This window comes from Chanodichthys erythropterus, chromosome 6, assembly GCF_024489055.1.
Source record: "Chanodichthys erythropterus isolate Z2021 chromosome 6, ASM2448905v1, whole genome shotgun sequence".
Taxonomy (NCBI): domain Eukaryota; kingdom Metazoa; phylum Chordata; class Actinopteri; order Cypriniformes; family Xenocyprididae; genus Chanodichthys; species Chanodichthys erythropterus.
This window is the reverse complement of record NC_090226.1, coordinates 25,296,119-25,316,686: the sequence shown is the minus strand read 5'-3', so window position 1 is coordinate 25,316,686 and position 20,568 is coordinate 25,296,119. Positions and strand designations below refer to the sequence as shown.

Genomic DNA, 20,568 nt, shown 5'->3' with positions numbered 1-20,568 from the left:
TGATGCATGTGTTTCACGGTATTTATGGGATGGGAAACGTCCTTGTATTAAACTGTCTACCTTACAGCGAAGTAGATTACATGGAGGTCTTTCTTTCCCTAATTTTAGACTATATGCTCAAGCCTTTTCCCTCCGCCCACTATCAGTTTGGTTTGACCCTGATGCTTCAGTATCTTGGAGAGCAATTGAGGAATCTATTGTTTATCCATATAAATTGAAGCATCTAGTTTTTTTTAAGGGGTTCCGCTTAGGCAGTGTAAGTCTAGGTTTGGTCCTATTGTAACCCATCTCCTCTCCACATGGAGGGATGTTGAAAGACGTTTACAACTAGTTACAATATGGCATAAGCATTGGCAAATTTTCCACAACAATAATCTTTTGTCAGGCAATACTCCATTCCATTGTCCGCAATAGACTCATCATAAAGTAAACACTCTGGGAGATATCTATGATGATAATGGTTTACAATCCTTCCAGAATCTCTAAAATCTATATAATCTGCCAGGCACTTCCTTTTTTATGTATTTACGAATTAGATCGGCCCTACGGGTATACGGGGTGCCCTGGGATTCTCAACTTACTATTCACCCTTTGCGCAAACTAATCCTTCCCTCTAAGGAATTTCCCTCTTCTGCTTCAGTCATCTATCTTTTTCTACTTGAGCATTCATACAAACCTTTATCTATTACAACTGTTTGGGCTAAGGATCTTAATCAGGATGTGCATGTTTTATTTTCGGATCAGATATGGGGAATGTTTAAAATGTCTTCTAAAAACCCTAACCACCAAATGATTCATTGGAAATTGCTGCATAGGGTCTACTTGACTCCAATGAAATGTTTTCATATTAATTTGTCAACCTCTCCTAAGTGCAATCTCTGTTCACAAGGATATTTAGGCACTTTTTTTGCATTTTTTCTGGGAGTGCCCCTCTCTCTTTTCTTTTTGGACTCAGCTCTCACAGGACCTCTCTTATTTGTTGGGTACTGAGATAAGTTTGACTTCATGCCATTTTTTTATGAATGACTTTTGGGACCTCACCTTGTCTGTCCAACAAAGATTTTTACTGCTAGCTGCTCTCACTGCAGCAAAAAAGTTGCTAGTCAACCGCTGGAATCCTCCTCACACAATGGACAGACGAACCTGGGTGGTATATTTGTTGGACATTATCTCGATGGAACTCTCAACTTCTCGCATACATGGATCTAATGTGAAAACTGTCAATTTATGGCATTCATCTTTTAATATTGTGTCATCTTTTCTAAAATCTTTGTAAAAATTATTTTATTGTATTTTATGTATTAATATTACTTATTTATTTTTTTTTTATTTTTATTATTTATTTTACTTTATGTATTTTATTATTTTTCTTTTCTACCCTTAAGTCTACCAGGGGGTTGGATGGGTTGGGATGGGTTTTAAATTTGCACAGTTGCTTTTTGTTTTATACTACTGTTCACAGAAGAAAATTCAATAAACAGTTGTTAACAAAAAATATCTGTTGTTCAATATTACTTGAGCATTTTATACTGGTTTACCTAAAGGAGTCAGAAGTACCGTGATTACTGTACTGTCCTCGCATGAGAATTCAGTCACTGTCAGATGGCGGGAGTGAAGGAGGGATCGAGCAGGATTTCGATTTGCTGTCTCTTTTTATTGATAGGCTGTACGCATTTGTCAATCATCCCCGCTTGCTATTTGGGAAAATGAACCCAGTGCTATGACTGGTCAAAACTTCCTTTTGCTGGATTTGAATACTACGCGTGCACAGAGGACTCACCGGGTTTTTACATAGTATAAAGTGACAAATCGTACCAGCGTACTTTGAAGTCAAAATGCGTACCCGCTACACAAAATGCGTACATGTTAGCAGGTCTGCACTCCCCTCATCCACGCATCACACACGTCACTGGGCACTGGCCACCCAGGGGTCAATGAAACCCTTTCGTTGTTAAAACAGCGCTTCTGGTGGTCCAACATGGCAGCTGACGTCAGGAGGTACATGCAAAGGTGCAGGGAATGTGCCATCTCGAAGAGCCCACGCCATCTTCCCTCCAGGAAATTACAACCTCTGCCTGTTCCAAATTGCCCCTGGTCACACCTAGGAGTGGATTTCATTACAGACCTTCCAGTCTCCAACTGGTGCACCTGTGTCATAGTGGTGCTGAATCGGTTTTCAAAGTCCTGTCGTCTGATTTCCCTGCAAGGACTTCCCACAGCAATGGAAACTGCTGAAATTATGTTTAACTGTGTTTTCAGATACTATGGACTGCCCAAAGATATTGTATCTGACCGTGGATCACATTTCACCTCACAAGTCTGGAAGCCGTTCTTCAAGCTCCTAGGTGAACGGGCAGACGGAGAGGAAGATACAGGAGATCGGACGTTTCCTACATACCTTCTGTCACAGCCACCAAGACTCCTGCAACCAGTTTCTGGGTTGGGTCGAGTACGCCCAGAACTCCCTCCGCCAACCTTCCACTGGACTTACTCCCTTCCAGTGCATACTCTGCTATCAACCCCCACTGTTCCCCTGGACCGGGGAACCATCAGATGTGCCAGCAGTGGATTACTGGTTCCGGGAGAGCGAGAGAGTCTGGGACTCAGCACATCTTCAACTCCAACGAGCCCTACGCAGGCACAGGATGGCAGCTGACTGTGTTCTGAAGCACCGAACTACCAGCCGTGACAGAAGGTTTGGCTGTCGACCAAAGATATCAGGATGCGCCTGCCTTGTAGGAAGCTGAGTCCTAGATTCATTGGCCCCTTCACCATTCTCCGTCAGATCAACCCCGTCACTTACCAGCTGCAACTTCCCCCTGAGTACAAGATTCATCCCACATTCCATGTTTCCCTGCTAAAACCTCACCATCCTTCTGTCACTCTCTCCACAGAGCCTGGCGAGACCGAGGAACCCTCCCTTCCTCTTATCATGGATGACGGAGCAGCATATCTGGTACAAGACATCTTGGACTCCTGGCGCCGTGGTGGTCACCTGGAGTACCTGGTGGACTGAGAGGGGTACGTTCCCGAAGATCGGTCATGGATCCCTCCACTATTGTTTTTATACTCGACCCAAGCCTACTTGAAGAGTTCCATGCCAGCCATCCCAACAGACCAGCTCCGCATGGCAGAGGCCGCCCACCACGACGTCAGGGTAATGTGTGACATTGTGTGGGGGGGTAATGTCACAGACACGCCAGGCTCCACAGTCACCCAATCACAACGCACTCCCTCACCAGAGTATCATCCACACCTAATCATCCACATCTGTCACTCATCAGCACCATCACAACCACACTACAAAAGATACATCAGCACTCAAAGTCACTGTCTGGTCTTGTTTATTCATTCTCACCTGTTATGCTTACCTTAAGGACTCCTATGACAAATACTCACCTGTCTCCAGTGTTCTCCTCATCTCCCGTGAGTGTCTCTGTGTCTGGTCTGCTCCTAGTCTACCTGCCATCCACGATCCCTGGCAATCACAAGACAAGTATCAGCTTGACGATCACATCTGCCATGAACTGCACCAATCACTCTGCTCACCCTTTCTGGTTGTTCAATAAACTCTGTTTATATTCCATCAGTGTCTCCGTCCCCTTCTGTATGTAACAAATATATTACTTTAGGGCATTATCTTTGTGTTTTATTGCTGCCATAGTAAAATTGAAAATGGAAAGATTGCTGAAAAAGAGTGGGAACCCTGAAGAAGATACAACGCAATAAAATAAGCAAGTGTGGGTCTAAAAAGATTCTGTACTTGGGAAAAACTTTGGTGGAATAAGTTTGCTTAAACTTTTAAAGTTCAAGGCTTATTCATACCTAAAGTGATTAGATCTAAAATAGGATTTTAGAGTTACGAAATTAGGAAAAAATGGAAATTTGGAAATGTAGGAATCATTTAAAATTACTTTCTAGAAAAAAATTGATTTCAATTTAATCTAATTTATTTCAAATTTGACAATTAATATTTGTAAACCGTTATTTCTTTTTCAAGTCAAATGCAGGTAAAGCAATTAATAATTGTAAACCAATATTTTCCCTTTCAAGTAAAATATAGGTCAAGTAATAAGTGAGAAAGTTAAGGGGAAAATAAGAAGGAAAGACCAACAAGTGTACATACATTTGAAGTGTTTAAATGGTTAAATCACTTTATAGTTGCTCAAACAGAAACTGCATTCACACAATGATGTTAAATAGCTTAGCTTTGAGGCTAAAGGCTTTAGCAAATGAACTTCAATGTAAACAAACTACAAGCTTAGCTTAGCAACAACGTGCGGTTTGTTTACAAAATGGTGTTCCCCAGGAAGCATTGCTTAAGACTTCCGTGCCACAACTGTAACTATGGCGACCAAACAAATGATAGCGGCGAACATGTGAATTACATTAAATACAGGCAACCCTGTATAAATGAAAGACACATGCACGTACAATCAAGTATGTTACGTGAAATGTCGGCGCATTTTAACACTATAAATAAGAGACCCCACTCGTAGCTGTTATACAACGTGGGGCTTAAACTTTAAGTGATAACTTTCTGCTGTAATAGATGGAACAATAGAGACCTCGGCAGGTCTCTATGTGCACGCAAAATATAACAGTTTCAAAAACTTCACTTGATCAAAATTTCAAATCACTTCATTGCACTCTGACACACGCAGTGTTACTCGAGCTCAAACAAGCAAGCGGATAGCTACTGTTTAACAAACGGGAGAATATAGCACACTGAAAAACACGCACTTCAATAAATTTAGCTATAAATAAATGTAAAACAGACAAGTGTATAGCGTTACTGTTTAACAAAGGGAAAAATAGCAGATTGAGTACAGTGGAACATGCACTGATCAATTTAGCTATAAATAAATAAATAGTTTTAGAAAAAGATTGAGGAACACTCAATTTTGCCGCACTGTGAGGAGAATATTAGTCCTCACACAGAGGTATTTGAATTATTGCAGTTTAGTTTCTTTCAGCTCTCTGATACACACATAACGTTATAGCTATTTGAATGATGCTGAACACGCAGACATCAGGATAGCTATAAACATGGCATTCTAGAATTTAAGGAACACGCTTAATTCTTACCTTATCGTATAGTGTGATATCATAGATCTGAAATTTACTGCAGACTGAAGTTTAGAGACAAGACGGCAGATCGGGTTACAGCTCTCACTCATTCAAGCACTCGTTCAAACGGGCCGTGCTGCATATGTCACACACACACACGGAGGGGTTTAATAATCTGATCAATAAAAAAAATGACTTGATATGTGCTGCAAACTTAAACTGCCCGCAATCTCCACCAAAATGTAAGGAAAGGAGCAAAATTAGCTCAAAGGAAATAATTAATTTATAGGGAATTATAAAGGGTCATTTAGTTTACGACCGAGCAACTGAATCATCCAGCGTTCATCTACTCGAGTCATACTAAGCTCCTGTAGTGGATACAAAAACACTGAGGGGTTTAATAATCTGATCAAAAAAAGATAAATGACTTGATATGTGCTCCAAATTTAGATTAAACTGCCTGCATTTCCCACCAAAATGTAAGGAAAGGAGCAAAATTAGTTCAAAGAAAATAATTAATTTATAGGGAATTATAAAGTATCATTTAGTTTACGACCGATCAACTGAATCGTCCAGCATTCATCTGCTCGAGCCGTACTAAGCTCCTGTAGCAGATATGAATATCCAACAATCGTGAAAACACTGATTAGAGCATGGTAACTTAACTCCCTGAGGTCTGAAAACGTGCCGGCGCGTTTTGCAGGATTTTTTTTCACATTGCAGCAAAACAGACTTAAAATACTCCGTCATTTCTTGTCATAGAGACATATATCAGTTGAATATATCAATTGAAACTATAGAATGTCTTCTTTTATTTGTGTACACTCGGAGTAAAAACACAATGCTTTTTATAAAATAAAGAAAACTAACATGATGCGTGATCTCTTGTCTCCCTCTGAACGAAGTCCAATCTGATAGTTCTCAGAAAATAAACTGTAACTTACGAAATACTAATGATAAAAAAAATACACTTGTCACTTGTCAGGTTTTAAATCGTGCAAGTAAAATCGAAAACAAATATTCTCTGTTTATGTAATCTGTATGAAAAGAGAGCCATGTCAGAAGTCCGTGATTCAGCTCATTATCCGCTAATGCGGCCACACCCACAGAGCCAGCGCTATTTAGAGGCAAATTCAGAGGCAATACTTGTATGCATTGTCTCAATCGTGTATTTATTGTCTTGAAAAGTGTTTATGTGGATGTTAAAGCCATGGTTAGCGATCTCTAGAAGAATGTTAGTTCCTGGTTCCATTTCTTCTTTATATGAATTTGTGGCCTAAAGGTGTACAGAGCACCCTCCGGCTGCAAGTATGAATTGAAAACACAGTATCCAGCGTTCATAGTGATGACAATAAATATTGAATAAATATTACTCCTCAGTATAGAAAATTGACATAAATATATACAAATCCATCAATATTTCTAAGCTAAAAGCCTATATGAAATGCCATAGAGGTAACATAATTGTTCAGACACTTTGCATCACAGAAATACATTATATTTTAAAGAATATAATAGAATACCATTATTTTAAATTGTAATAATATTTCACAGTATTGCTGTTTATGATTAGCTGAGACATTATTACAGAGGGTTTTTTTTCACAGCCTACCTGACTGAAAGGCCTCATTAATATGCAAGTCATTTGAGGTCATTATTATGTGATTCTTTTGTCTTTTCAGGTGTAAATGACCCATTATTCATGATGATTCACACCTCCACACATACTGTGTTTCTTAACAAAAAGTGTCTTACAAAAACTAAATCAATATATTGTTTTATATGAAGGAGTAGGCAGCATATTTTTTACATAATTCTGAAGCAAAAACTCTAGCCTACAACCTTCAATACCCAGAAGTCTTGTGAACACAGATTTAATATACTTTTTTTGGCCTTATTTCAGTGACTGAAGTTTTTATTTTTTTCAATAACCACGCATAAACATTATTCCTTCAAAAATACAAATATGTACATACATGTTCATCACATATTATGGTAGCCTAGTTTGAGCTGAATACAGTGTAATGACTCTTTTGTCATTTATATGTTTATGAAAAAGCACAAAACTTCTCCAAGCCCCAAATCAGTCTCAGACTCCAGAGGGTTAAAGATCGACAGTTTAAGACATTAAATTTTACAAGCACATGATACAACACAATTTTTAAAAAATCTACAAGAGACTTTATTTATTCTAACACAAACTAATCTAATACAAACACACACCCATTCATATGCATTGCAGTAAGAAAGGAAATGAGAGAGAAAGAGTTTTAAGAGAGAGATATATGATGGAATAGGATTTCAATCATGACAACTCTTGGAGTGAATAGATTCAACCAGCATTTTATTAGCATGGAGCATGGAATGTACATAGGCTTGATTTTGGCGGACGAGATCTGCTTACGCTGCTGCTGCTGCTGCTGCGGAGCAAATACATAATTGTTCAGCTTAGTCAAATATACAAGAAAGGAAAAGCTGCTGCAAAATGATAGAACCCCCGTAGCAGATCTCTACAGGTGGCGCTGGGGAGGAGGTGGGATTAGGAGTTCTCATATTGTGCGGCGTGCTGATCGCAGCTAGGACACGGTATAAATAAAGCCACGTAAATGAGGAAGTACCTCCGATTGGTTGGTGTCGCAGTACTAAAAGAACCAATCAGCGATGGATAGAGTTTCATGACTGAACTTTGTATTCCTAGTAAAATATGCACTTCAAAAGTCCTGACCTGAATGAACCATGAATAATTTATTTAAATGCACCAGCTTTAGAATCTGGATGTACTTGCTTGAGTCGACTTTAAATGTGAATGTCCTCGTCAGCGTGGAGAGAAGGTCGATGATCTGTAGCAGGGTCTTTCAGGTCCGGATTGGGTAAAAACCACTCACGTTTGAGCTTGTTTGCAAAATGAAAGGAAGTCTCTTTCTCATGGCTGGAGTTAAAGTTAAAGCGGCAAAGGTCGTTGGTTGAACTTTGCGGAAAAACTTAGAACACAAGACTCACGAAAAAGAAAATTAAGAAAAAGAAAAGAAAAGTGAGTTGAGCTGCTTGTCTGTTCTTATTGTTACTCCATGGTTACTCTTTGTTCAGTTTACTCTGGTCACTGCTGACTTCTTCACTAGTTCTTTGTCTTGTGATATAACTATTTAAACTTAGGTGTTTGTCCCACCTCTGAGAGAGTTTTGACCAATCAGATATAGTCTTATTTCAAAAGGTGGATTTTCTCCACCCCAATTATAAAGTTCCTACATCAAATAAAGGTACATTCATTCAATTTTATGTTTTATTTTAATTCAATTCCAAATGCAACAAAATGTAACAAATTTAACAAATCTGCTTATTGTTAAGCACATGAATAGTCTATTTCAGAATCAACACAAATTGCATCAAAACTATATGGTTTGTTCACAATATTGGCAACTCACATTTTCCTAGGTTGAGCATTACATGCTGAATAAAATATAAATATTTTTCATACAGTTAGGGTAGTCCAGGTGCAGGGCATAAATCAGTCTGAAAAAAGGACAGTTGGTCAGTTCATCCATCACCAAACATCCTTCCAAGACTACCCTCACTCAAGATGGGTACTTTATATATCAACACAGAGGATTCTCACTGGTGTTTGCCTGTATGAGTCCTTGTCAGCTGCAACCTAGCAGAGAAATAAAAAGATTGACAAAGACATTATCATATAATGCGTCAGATAATGCTGTTTTCAAATACTCTTATGTCATATGCTGCGTTCACGCCATGTTGTAATTATCATAATTCCAAGATGACAACATGTGACATTCTACTCAGAGCTGTAAATGTCCTGGGAATTATGCATTTTTATACCAACCCTATCAACAGCTAAATTAATCTGCAGCAGTCAGGTGGTACAGTGGTCATCTGGTACACGTAGGACCTCCCCGAAAATTCCCAGCTTACAGGTTTATTACAATTACAAGTTCTACAAGAATATGAACGCTTTTTACAAGATGGGATCTCATATTTATGGTAATTACAACATGGTGTGAATGCACCTATATATTACCTGGTTTACTGTAGAAGGAGCTGGCCATTGAAATACCATCAGGCTGATGTCAGGCTCGTCGCTGACAACTTTTCTTTGAGGAGCAAACATTACAGTTAAAGTCTTGATAATGGCACGTGACTTTATGGTTTACATGTAATTGTGCACTGTGCAGTATGCAGATTAATAAAATAATCAGCCTCAGAACAGGTCTCAGTAAACCCACATGACATAAAACTGATCTGGAGTTTTGGTGTGAAGGCGTTCTAAGTGTACATATTGTGCATAACATGATATAAATGTACATATGTTTTGGAGAGAATTTAATTGGAAGTGTTTTATAAGGTTTTTCATCACTCCTTATTTGAAGAGTAAACAACTCGGGATCCCTCAAGACTGTTGGAGGGACTGTGGTAGTAGGGACGCAAACCATGCTCACATCTTCTGGACATGTCCTAAAATTCAACCATTTTGGACTATTGTTAACAATACATTACAGAAGGTGCTGGGATACATGATCCCAAAGGATTGTAAAGTGATGTTTCTTGGAAACATCACAGAAAGTGTGCGGAAGGAGGATCTTTACTTATCCAAGATTTTGTTATCTGCGGACCGAAAGGCTATTACTACATTTTGGCTCAAATCGAACATCCCAGATCAACAGCAATGGACAAATATAATTCAAAACATTTTTATAATGGAAAAATTAACCTACACTATAAGTTTAAGAAAATCATCATTTAAAGAAAAATGGAGAAAATGGTCCCATTTTCTTGCCCTAGAGACTGCATAACTGTTCCTCCCAATATAACTGTACATTTTGTGTTAAATTGGTGAGATTCTACGGATTGGGTACTGGTAATCTTGCACAAAAGATGGTAGAAGTACTGTATATGTATGGTTAATTATTCAGTGTTTCAGAAGATCACAATTTGACTTATTTTTGTTTCAACTGGCCTCAGTTGATTTGGTTCAATGTAGGTTATAATATATATATATATATATATATATATATATATATATATATATATATATATATATATATATATATATATATATATATATTTATTTATTTTTAATTATTTTATTTTGTTGTTATTATAAAACTCCAATAAAGATGCAAGTTTAAAAAAATGTACATATGTTCCGGATATAAACAAGGAAATTGTTCTGTTCTTGTATAACTTCCATGTTTGAACCTATAATGTTTAAATAGCTGAGCTCTCTTTTCACAGTTTTAAGGGCAAAACTTACACTTCCAATCCAAAGCATCTCTTCTTTACCTGCAACACAAAACAAGATAATCCGTTGTTAAGAGGACTATGAACCTAGATAATATAGGAGTATATCCATCCATTTTTTGTTTTCAACTTGTTAATTAACTTTAACTTACTCTTTCAATCAATAGCTACATCGAAATAAAACATGGCGTTAAATTATTGCACTGACCATTCTTGTGCTTCATCCTCTCTCCTCCGCTGGAAGCATGGCCGCAGTGTTCAGCGACGGCCAGAGGTTCAAACAAAGTTTACATGCCCAACAACAGCTCCTCGAGTGAAAAAGAAAAAATAGAAGGGAAAAGACTAAATAATGTGCGTTGAACTCGCTGATCAGGGTTTCATGCACAGTGATGTCCACCGCACGCGAGAGAAAACACTTGCTAACCGGAGAAAAATGTTCCGTCGTTTAAACAAACAATGATTTCACTGCTAACAAACAGTCTCTCGGGGGAAACAAAGAAACAATAAAAAGGTAAATGTTTGTAAAAAATGTCTGTAGAACTGAAACAAATGTTCCAACTTCTCTTCAACAGCTCTTTAAATTCACACACATCATGACAAATGGCATCATTACCTGCAGCAAACCAGTGTGCAGGAGGCATGTGTTTAATTAGATATAAAATCCGGAAGAGTGATTTTATACAGAATGTTAAAATAATAAAACATAATGGACATAAATGTTTAGAAAAAAAGACAATTTTATTTATTTTTTTTAAAAACTATACTGTTATAAATAAAAGAATAACAGACAAACAAGTTTAATCACAATAATTTATTTTTTTGCGAAAATGCCAAAAGTGGTACTGAAAGTAGTTCAAATAATGATGAGTTGCAGTTGCATTCCTCTCTGGCGGTAATAGTTTTTTATATGGTACAGAGCAGAATTTAACTTAATAATCCATGAAAATATGAATCCGGCTTCTCTCTGCGAAGGCACGCACTCATTTCAAATGTCAATCCACTGAAACAAGGCATGTCGCAATCTGTGACGAATCAGGCGAGAACCAATGAGTGTTCAATATCAGTGCCGTAAACCATGCCATAAAGGTGCTTGAGGACGTAACTTTCAAATTTGAATCATAACGAGCGTGGGCTTTGACTGTGACAGTCGCTGCTGAGAGATTGCCAGATAAAGGGCTAAATTTGGATCGGTTCCTAACAAAAATATGGATTCTAAAGATTTGGAGTACAGTGAACAAATAAAATTTATATGATTTAGGAATTTATGTTGTGCTTTGGTGTATCTTATGTATTGTCAGTCGCTAGAGAAAAGGAGAAATACGCCTTCTGTGTTGCACAGCAAACAAACTAAATATTACAAAATGGTTAAATAATTACAGAAATGTTATTCATTTAAATGCTTTGCTAATGGTAAGTCATGTTAACAAAGGGTCTACAAATGTTAATAACACATCAGTTAATGTTGAAATAGTGTACACTTTACAATAAGGTTCACAAATTCCATTAATACACTGTAAAAAATGTACCCGTAAATTTACGGTAAAATACTGGCAGCTGTGGTTCCAGCACTTTACCGTAATTTTACGGTTTCAACGCCGTTTTTCCATTTTACGGTTCAACACTGTTTTTCCGTTTTACGGTTTTAATACTGTTTTTCCATTTTACGGTTATAATACCGTTTTTCCATTTTACGGTTTCAACACCATTTTTCCATTTTACAGCCGTGCTGTAATTTCACAGTAAAATACTGACAGCTGTGGTTCCAGCCATTTACCGTAATTTTACAGTTTCAGCACTGTTTTACATTGTACTTGCAGCAATGGTTACAGCTATAATTCTACAATACAGAAAAATTAAAACAATACATAATACATAATTAACACATCTCTAGTATATCTAGTATATAATGCAATGTCAAACAATTTTTCACTAGATGGAGAGAAAATAAATAAAGAAGAAATAGATTATGGTGCATCATTTGCTATTTATTAAAACATGCAAAAAATAGGCATTGACAAATTGACTGAAACTGACCCAAACTGATTATCAACATAAATACAAACAATAAGTTAAAGGGTTAGTTCACCCCAAAATTAAAATTCTGTCATTAAGTACCCACCCTCATGTTGTTCCAAACCCGTAAGGCTTTCGTTCATCTTCCGAACACAAATTAAGATCTTTTTGATTACAGAAGCTGTCAGATTTCCATCCATTGACTGCCTTTTTATCTACCACTTTGATGCTTCAAAACCTTCATAAAGAGATAGGACAACTACACCATATGAATCGAGCGGTTTAGACCAAATTTTCTGAAGAGACTTGATTGCTTGTTATGATGAAAAGATTTAATTTAGGCTTTTACTCGCATGTAAACATTGATCAGCAAACATAAGCAGAAGCTCAACATAACTTGAATAATGCACAAGAACAAACCTCTTCCGGAAGCTCAAACGTGCTGAGTAACCAATGAGGTTTATTCTCAAAGCAGGTTAGGTTGAGCTTCTGCTTATATGTTCTCTGATCAATGTTTATGTGCAAGTAAAAGCCTAAATTAATTCTTTTCATCATAACAAGTGATTAGTATGCTCATAAGGATTCGTTTTCCAATCTCTTTATAAAGTTTTTGAAGCGTCAAAGTGGTAGGTACAAAGGCAGTCAATGGATGGAAATCTGACAGCATTATATCATTAAAAAGATTATAATTTGTGATCCAAAGTTCAACAAAGGTCTTACGGGTGTGGAACGACATGAGGGTGTGTAATTAATGACAGAAATTGTATTTTTGGGGGAACTAACCCTTTAAGAAAAGGGAAAACAGCACTTGCTTTAACCAACACAAATATTTTTGAATTTGTTAAAAAAATTTAATCACCATTTTATCCCACAATTGCCTTTCTTCAGCAGAACACAAACATTCTTAGAATCAGTATCAGAGCCCTGGTGAGAAGCACTAGCTTAAAGTTGAGAATGTTTTAGTTATTGATTTGTTTCCTCAATCACAATGGTGGAAGCCATTTTCTTGCATATGCATCCTACAAAGCTTGAATTTCCTCCAGATTAAAAATATGCTTTTGTGTTCTTATAAAGAAAGTCATATACACCATTGGATGGCATCAGGGTAAGTAAATAATGAAAATATTTATTTTTGAAACCAAACTGCAATAAAACAATGAAAAACAATGTCAAAGAGAAAAGTGTACATTGTACAGTCTGATTAGAGAAACTGTAAGTTAAAGGATTAGTTCACTTTCAAGTAAAATTTTCCTGATAATTTACTCGCCCCCATGTCATCCAAGATGTCCATGTCCTTCTTTCTTCAGTCAAAAAGAAATTAAGGTTTTTGATGGAAACATTCCAGGATTATTCTCCTTATAGTGGACTTCAATGGCCTCCAAATGGTTGAAGGTCAAAATTACAGTTTCAGTGCAGCTTCAAAGAGCTTTAAATAATACCAGATGAGGAATAAGGGTCTTATCTAGCATAACGATATGTCATTTTCGAAAAATGCAAATGTATGTGCTTTATAAACACAAATGATCGCCTTCCAAGTGGTTCCACCCAAAGCGCACTTTCGTATTCTTCAAGCTTACGCTGTATGTCCTATGCCTTCCTTATTTAACTTACGGAACGAACGCGGCCATAAGTAGAATAGGGAACGTGTAGGACATACAGCGCAAGCTTTTTGAAGAATACGAAAGTGCGATTTTGGCGGAACGACTTGGAAGGCGATCATTTGTGTTTATAAAGCATATACAGTTGTATTTTTATTTTTTTTTTTGAAAATGACCGATTGTTTCTCTAGATAAGACCCTTATTCCTCGTCTGGGATCGTTTAAAGCCCTTTGAAGCTGCACTGAAACTGTAATTTTGACCTTCAACCGTTTGGAGACCAGTGAAGTCCACTATAAGGAGAATAATCCTGGAATGTCTTCATCAAAAACCTTAATTTCTTTTTGACTGAAGAAAGACAGACATGAACATCTTGGATGACATGGGGTTGAGTAAATTATTAGGAAAAATTTATTTGAAAGTGAACTAATCCTTTAACCTTTAGAAAAGATTACATTACACCAACTTTGGATAGATCTGGAAAGAGGTCTGATGAAACTGGTCAACACGCCCAGGTCTGAGAAGAAAACATATTAAGAAAATGTTAGTGACTATATATATTGCACATGGAAAAGACAGTTATTATTAACACTACACACAGTTTTAAATTGAATAGAAACTGAACTGTTTAGTTGAATGTTTTTTTTTTTTGTTTTTTTTTTTTACATAATTAGAAACTTGTAAACTACATAAAAGAGGGTGTTTTTTACATTAGAAAAAAAAAAAAAAAAACAAGAAGACAAAATATCATCTTAACAAAAGCAGGGGTGTGCAAAAGATTGTGTGAATGTCTGTTTTCCAGGTAGCCACAGAAGAGTGAATAATGATTGATTGATTGAGTGAGTGTATGTCTGAAAGCTATGGGTGTATTCTGCATATGCTACTGGAAACATGCATGTGAATTTGCATGTGCCTCATAAATGCACAGATAGCACTGCATGTGTTACATGTGTGCATAAAGTTTGCAAAAGTACATAACTCTGATTTAACTAGGAATACATGTAAATCAATTTAAAGGCTCCTATAAAAGAAAATCAAACCACTTTTGCAATATTACCTGTTTATACTACAGCTGTTCAAGGCAGTAGTTCCAGGCATCTTGAGGATTTATTTGACCGCATTACAGTTCCATATCACTTCGCCAAACCATTTCAGTCATCTCAAAGGTCCTTAGAGCCTAAAAACCGCAAAAGAACCAAACCCCACAAAGAAATTGATCAAGCAAACAAATATAACAAACAAGAGGATAAAAATGAAAAACCTTTTCCATGTTTTATTGTCTAACCCATACTCTCATTCTGCCGCTCTTTATCACATACAAACGCACACACATATAGTGCAGACGCACATAAACTTAAACATACACTGAAACTTTATCAATAAAATAATTTTGCAATTAAAAAGCATTGTGACATTTCTCAGATGTGATGTAATAACGTAAGTTCTAAAATGACGATCTGAATTAGCAACGGAGGACTGGGATGAGATGTGTAATAAATACATTTACATACAATATCGTTAAGTCAAGTCAAGTCAAATTTATTTATATAGCGCTTTTACAATTGGTAATCGTTTCAAAGCAGCTTTACATATTAGAAGCACAGAAAAAAAAAAAAAGGGAAGTGGTTAAAACTGTACAAACAAGCGTGGTAATATGTAACATATACAAGATGGTGCTACATTAAGCCAATGTCGGCTGACTTCCAGGGGTGGAAAAAACCCCCTAGGAGAAAAACCCAGCGTGCTAGCACTGGGAAAAAAGTCCTAGGAGGGAAAAAACCCCTTGGAAGATATATATATGTAAATGTATATGGAGATCAAAATCTGAATTGTACATTTTTATTATAGAGATTAAAAATCGATTATATATAAATATATGTAAGCGGATACGGGGATCATGGGCTACGTTGTAGTCAGGTCCAGACGCAGGTTCTCCATCTGACCTGGATACGGCCTGGATCCAGCACCCGGCAAACCTCAGGATAAGCAGAGAGACAGATATTAGCGTAGATGCCATTCTTGTTCTGATGTACAGGTATATCTAGTGTTATAGGAAATGTTCTCGGTTCCGGCCGACCTAATTATTGCAGCGTAACAATCCTTTAACGGATTTGAAAAATGTTAATGTATTGATAATGTGTTATGTGTATGCAAGAGCAAAGAGATGTGTTTTTAGTCTAGATTTAAACTGACAGAGTGTGTCTGCTTCCCGAACAATGCTAGGAAGATTGTTCCAGAGTTTAGGTGCTAAATAGGAAAATGATCTGCCGCCTTCAGTTGATTTTGATATTCTGGGTATTATCAACTGGCCTAAATTCTGAGATCGCAATAAACGTGAAGGACTATAATGCATTAAGAGCTCACTTAGGTACTGGGGAGCTAAACCATTTAGAGCTTTATAAGTAAGTAGCAAGATTTTAAAATCTATACGATGTTTAATAGGGAGCCAATGTAATGTTGACAGAACTGGGCTAATATGGTCATACTTTCTGGTTCTAGTAAGAACTCTAGCTGCCGCATTTTGAACCAACTGTAGTTTGTTTAAAAGCCGAGCAGAACAACCACCCAGTAGAGCGTTACAATAATCTAGTCTTGAGGTCATGAATGCATGAACCAACTGTTCCGCATTTGTCATTGAGAGCATATGTCGTAATTTAGATATATTTTTTAGATGGAAGAAGGCGGTTTTACAGATACTAGAAACATGACTTTCAAATGAAAGATTGGTATCAAAGAGCACACCCAGGTTCCTAACTGAGGACGAAGGTTTAATGGAGCACCCGTCAAGTGTTAGAGAGTATTCAAGGTTTTTTCGTGAAGAAGTTTTTGGTCCAAAGATTAGGAAATCAGTTTTTTCTGAATTTAATAATAAGAAATTTCTTGTCATCCAGTTTTTAATGTCAGCTATGCATTCTGTTAGTTTTGTGAATTTGTAGGTTTCGTCAGGGCGCGAGGAAATATAGAGCTGAGTATCGTCAGCGTAGCAGTGAAAACTAACACCATGCTTCCTAATTATCTCTCCTAAGGGCAGCATGTACAGAGTGAAAAGCAACGGTCCTAATACTGAGCCTTGTGGTACCCCATATTTAACCTGTGATCGATACGACATCTCTTCATTAACTACCACAGACTGATAACGGTCAGATAAGTATGATTTGAACCATGCCAAAGCAATTCCACTAATGCCAATATAGTTTTCAAGTCTTTTTAAAAGAATGTTATGATCGATAGTGTCAAAAGCAGCACTGAGATCTAATAACACTAATAGAGAAATACAGCCACGATCGGATGATAGGAGTAGATCGTTTGTAACTCTAACGAGAGCAGTCTCAGTACTATGGTATGGTCTAAATCCTGACTGGAAATCCTCACAGATTCCATTTCTTTCTAAAAAGGAACACAGTTGTGTTGAAACTGCCTTTTCTAGTATCTTTGACAGAAAAGGTAGATTCGAGATTGGCCTGTAATTTACTAAATCTCTCGGATCTAGTTGAGGTTTTTTAATAAGAGGTTTGATAATAGCCTGCTTAAAGGTTTTTGGCATGTGTCCTAGTGTTAAAGATGAATTAATTATATCAAGAAGTGGACCTACGACCTCTGGAAGCATTTCTTTCAGTAGTTTAGTCGGCATTGGGTCTAACATACATGTCGTTGATTTTGATGATTTGATAAGTTTAGATAATTCTTCCTCTCCTATAGCGGCGAATGATTCTAGTTTTACCTCAGGGACACTACAGTGCACGGTCTGAAGAGAAACTGTAGACGGTTGCATGTTTATAATTTTCTCTCTAATATTATCAATCTTGCAAGTAAAGAAGTTCATAAAGTCACTACTGTTATTAAGAACAAAAACCTGAAAAATGTCTTGAAATACAACATCTGAACAATATCTTGTGGTGTGATGACCGAGCAGGAATAACTTACCTGACGACGGGCCGCTTCGAGTCGTGGCTGCATTACAATCTCGGATAGGCCTATGCATTGTTTTTCTAATAATTCAGCGGCACGTCGTCAGTTATACCAAAACCTAACGTTAAAATCGGAGTTTGGCGAACACTAACTACTGAAATGCCTCACCGTTGATAACTGTCTATCTGTCTCTTTTACAGTCTATGGTCTGTCTTTCAGTAACAACAGCGAAAAATATCTCAAGAGCCACAAAAAAGGCGATTTTACAAGTTGAGTGCAACATAAAAGAACAACAAAGAAATAATCTTACCTTGAACAGTTTCCTTCTTTAGCACACGCAGACGAAGAGATTCCGTCGGTTGACCGCAGCGCTTTCTGCAGGAGTTTGAATGAGGCTCGTTGAAGATGCTCCGCCCCCATGTGCTGTTTTTTACAGTATTAGGCCGTTTTTCTCAGGAACAAACCTTTTTACTGTTAAGTGCTGTAAATTTACTGCAAGTAATTAATTTACCAACCATTAGCTGTAAATTTACAGGATTTAACTGTTTATTGAAATTACGGTATTTTACTGTTGGAATTTGGCTGTAAATTTACAGCCATTTTTTACAGTGTACATGCTTTTTTGAATGTAAGTAATGATGGTAAAGTGCATGTAAACATGAACAACATATCTGTTAATGTTCAGATGGTTTCCACTTCAGAATTATGTTTACAGCCCAAATCAATGCCTTGTTAATAAATAATGCTGATAAGGTACGCAATTGCATTTTTACCTTTAGGGTCAGATGGTGAAATGTTAACCCTTAGTGTGTCAACTGCTACATTTGTAAATATGTACAGTAAGTTAACCTTAAAACATTAAGGCTATTTACAGGCATTGTTCATGATTAGTTCATGTTAACTAATGTTAACTAATTGCGCTGTTAATGTGAATAGATGCATTAATATATGTTAATGTTAATCTTTGTTAACATATGCCTCTGCATTAATATATGTGTGTAAACATTAACAAAGATTAACTAATGCTGAATAAAGGTGTTGGTCATGGTTAGTTAATGTTAACTAATGCATTAACTAATGTTAACTACTTGTGCTATTAACCTGAACAGATGCATTAATATATGCGTGAGTTAACGTTAACAAACATTACACACAGTATTGTTACTGACAGCCTAGTTTGTGACCAGAAGGGGTAGAGTGGTTTTTGGCATTTCTGTTGAAGCCATTTCTTAGCATGCACACCCCTCAGGATGCAGGATGTATGTGCAGATTCTCAGGATGCAGTGTGAGTTCCCTTCCGAAAGGGACTGTCTCAGATTATGACTGTAACCCTGGTTCCCTGAGAACATGGAACAAGACACTGTGGATGACATGTTCTGTAGGCACCCCTTACATACTTCTTGGTGGTTGCACTAGTATGATGTCATAGGCTGTTGCCGGCCAATAGGATTGCTGTGATTTGACAGTTGCTTCAGATACCAGTCATGTGGAGGCGTTCATTCCTCATTAGTGTCTCAGGGTGCAGTGTCTCGATCCCTGTTCTCAGGGAACCAGGGTTACAGTCGTAACCCGAGATGTTTTCCAACCTATTTGGCAAAATTGAAGGCTGCAGCCTTTTGTCTCTGGTTTCTCAAGTCAGGTAGAACATAAGAAAAAAAAAGAAGAAATAAAGCTTTCTACTGCATAAGCAGCCAAGTTTTATTGAAAGCCCATTTTGCAAGCATTGAAATACCACTTTAAAAGCAATAAATAAGTAGCACTATTTATGAAAAGTACAGCACTGTTGTCTTAATGTGTGCTGATGCATTTCTACATACAGTGTTAAAAAAATCAAACACTGATAGCAATAACATCTTTTTTCCTGAAAGTTAAAATCAATAAATAACTTGCACAATTTATTAAAAGTACAGTGCAGCTGTCTTGAACTGCTTGCGGCTATCAGCATCTTTTTATTTGCAGTGGTCACACAATTTTTTTGACTAGCACAGTTTAATCATCAGACTATGATAGTTTTTAACTCTTATTTCTAAATAAGCGATGTTACTATGAAGAAGAATTACCTCCAAATGTTCGTCAGTATGTATGTACGAGGGACTGTAAAATGAAATACACCTTTCTCTCTGTTTCTCACATGCTAATAATTATCCCCATGCCATAGGTTGCCGACCCCTGCTGTAGTGTTTAGCTGTTTTATTCCTCTCTAATCTCTCCAATATCTTCAGAAAAAAATGTTTAAATGCTGTTGCTGCCCTGGAATAAAATTTGTTGTATACAGTGTACAGTTGCTGTCGCACCACTATCTCTAACTGAAACCTTCCTAAATCTTTTCCCTACCTGATCCAGTTTAATCTTGGACTGTTCTTCCTCTTGTGCAAAGTTTCTCTCTTGTATTTATTTTCCTGCTCTCCTTATCTGTAACTAACATCAAACATCCTGTCTATCCTTCCATCTCTGCTGCTTTCCTTTACTTTTCATCTACACCTGGAGCGGGACTCAACCCCTCTACACAAGCAGGAGGTATCTCTTTCTCAAGGTTCTTCTGTTGAGCATGCTTTTGTATAGAGCTTGGTGGTATGACAGTGACTGGCAACAGAAACGTAGAAGTTGTGCTATAGGCTAAAAAGCACCTTAGAAAATGGTAGAAAACCTATCATTTGCATGTGTTTTTAAGTCTTGCTAGTTTAAATGTTCAAGCAATTTTAAATTGTTCAAGCACAATAAGACATG

The 20,568-nt window shown here is 37.1% G+C and overlaps 1 protein-coding gene across 4 annotated transcripts in view; it reads left to right on the top strand.

Annotated features, from left to right (window-relative positions):
- The window catches only part of LOC137021686 (band 4.1-like protein 1), a 660,940-nt gene that overhangs the window by 578,518 nt on the left and 61,854 nt on the right, over nt 1-20,568 (top strand). The window contains exons 14-15 of one of the 4 annotated variants that reach the window (XR_010895347.1): nt 2,895-3,157; nt 3,378-3,531. The exons of the other annotated variants lie outside the window; for them this stretch is intronic. The gene's annotated coding sequence lies outside the window, so the exon portion shown is untranslated. Of the gene's footprint in view, nt 1-2,894; nt 3,158-3,377; nt 3,532-20,568 lie in introns of those variants that run through there. 4 annotated transcript variants of the gene reach the window in all.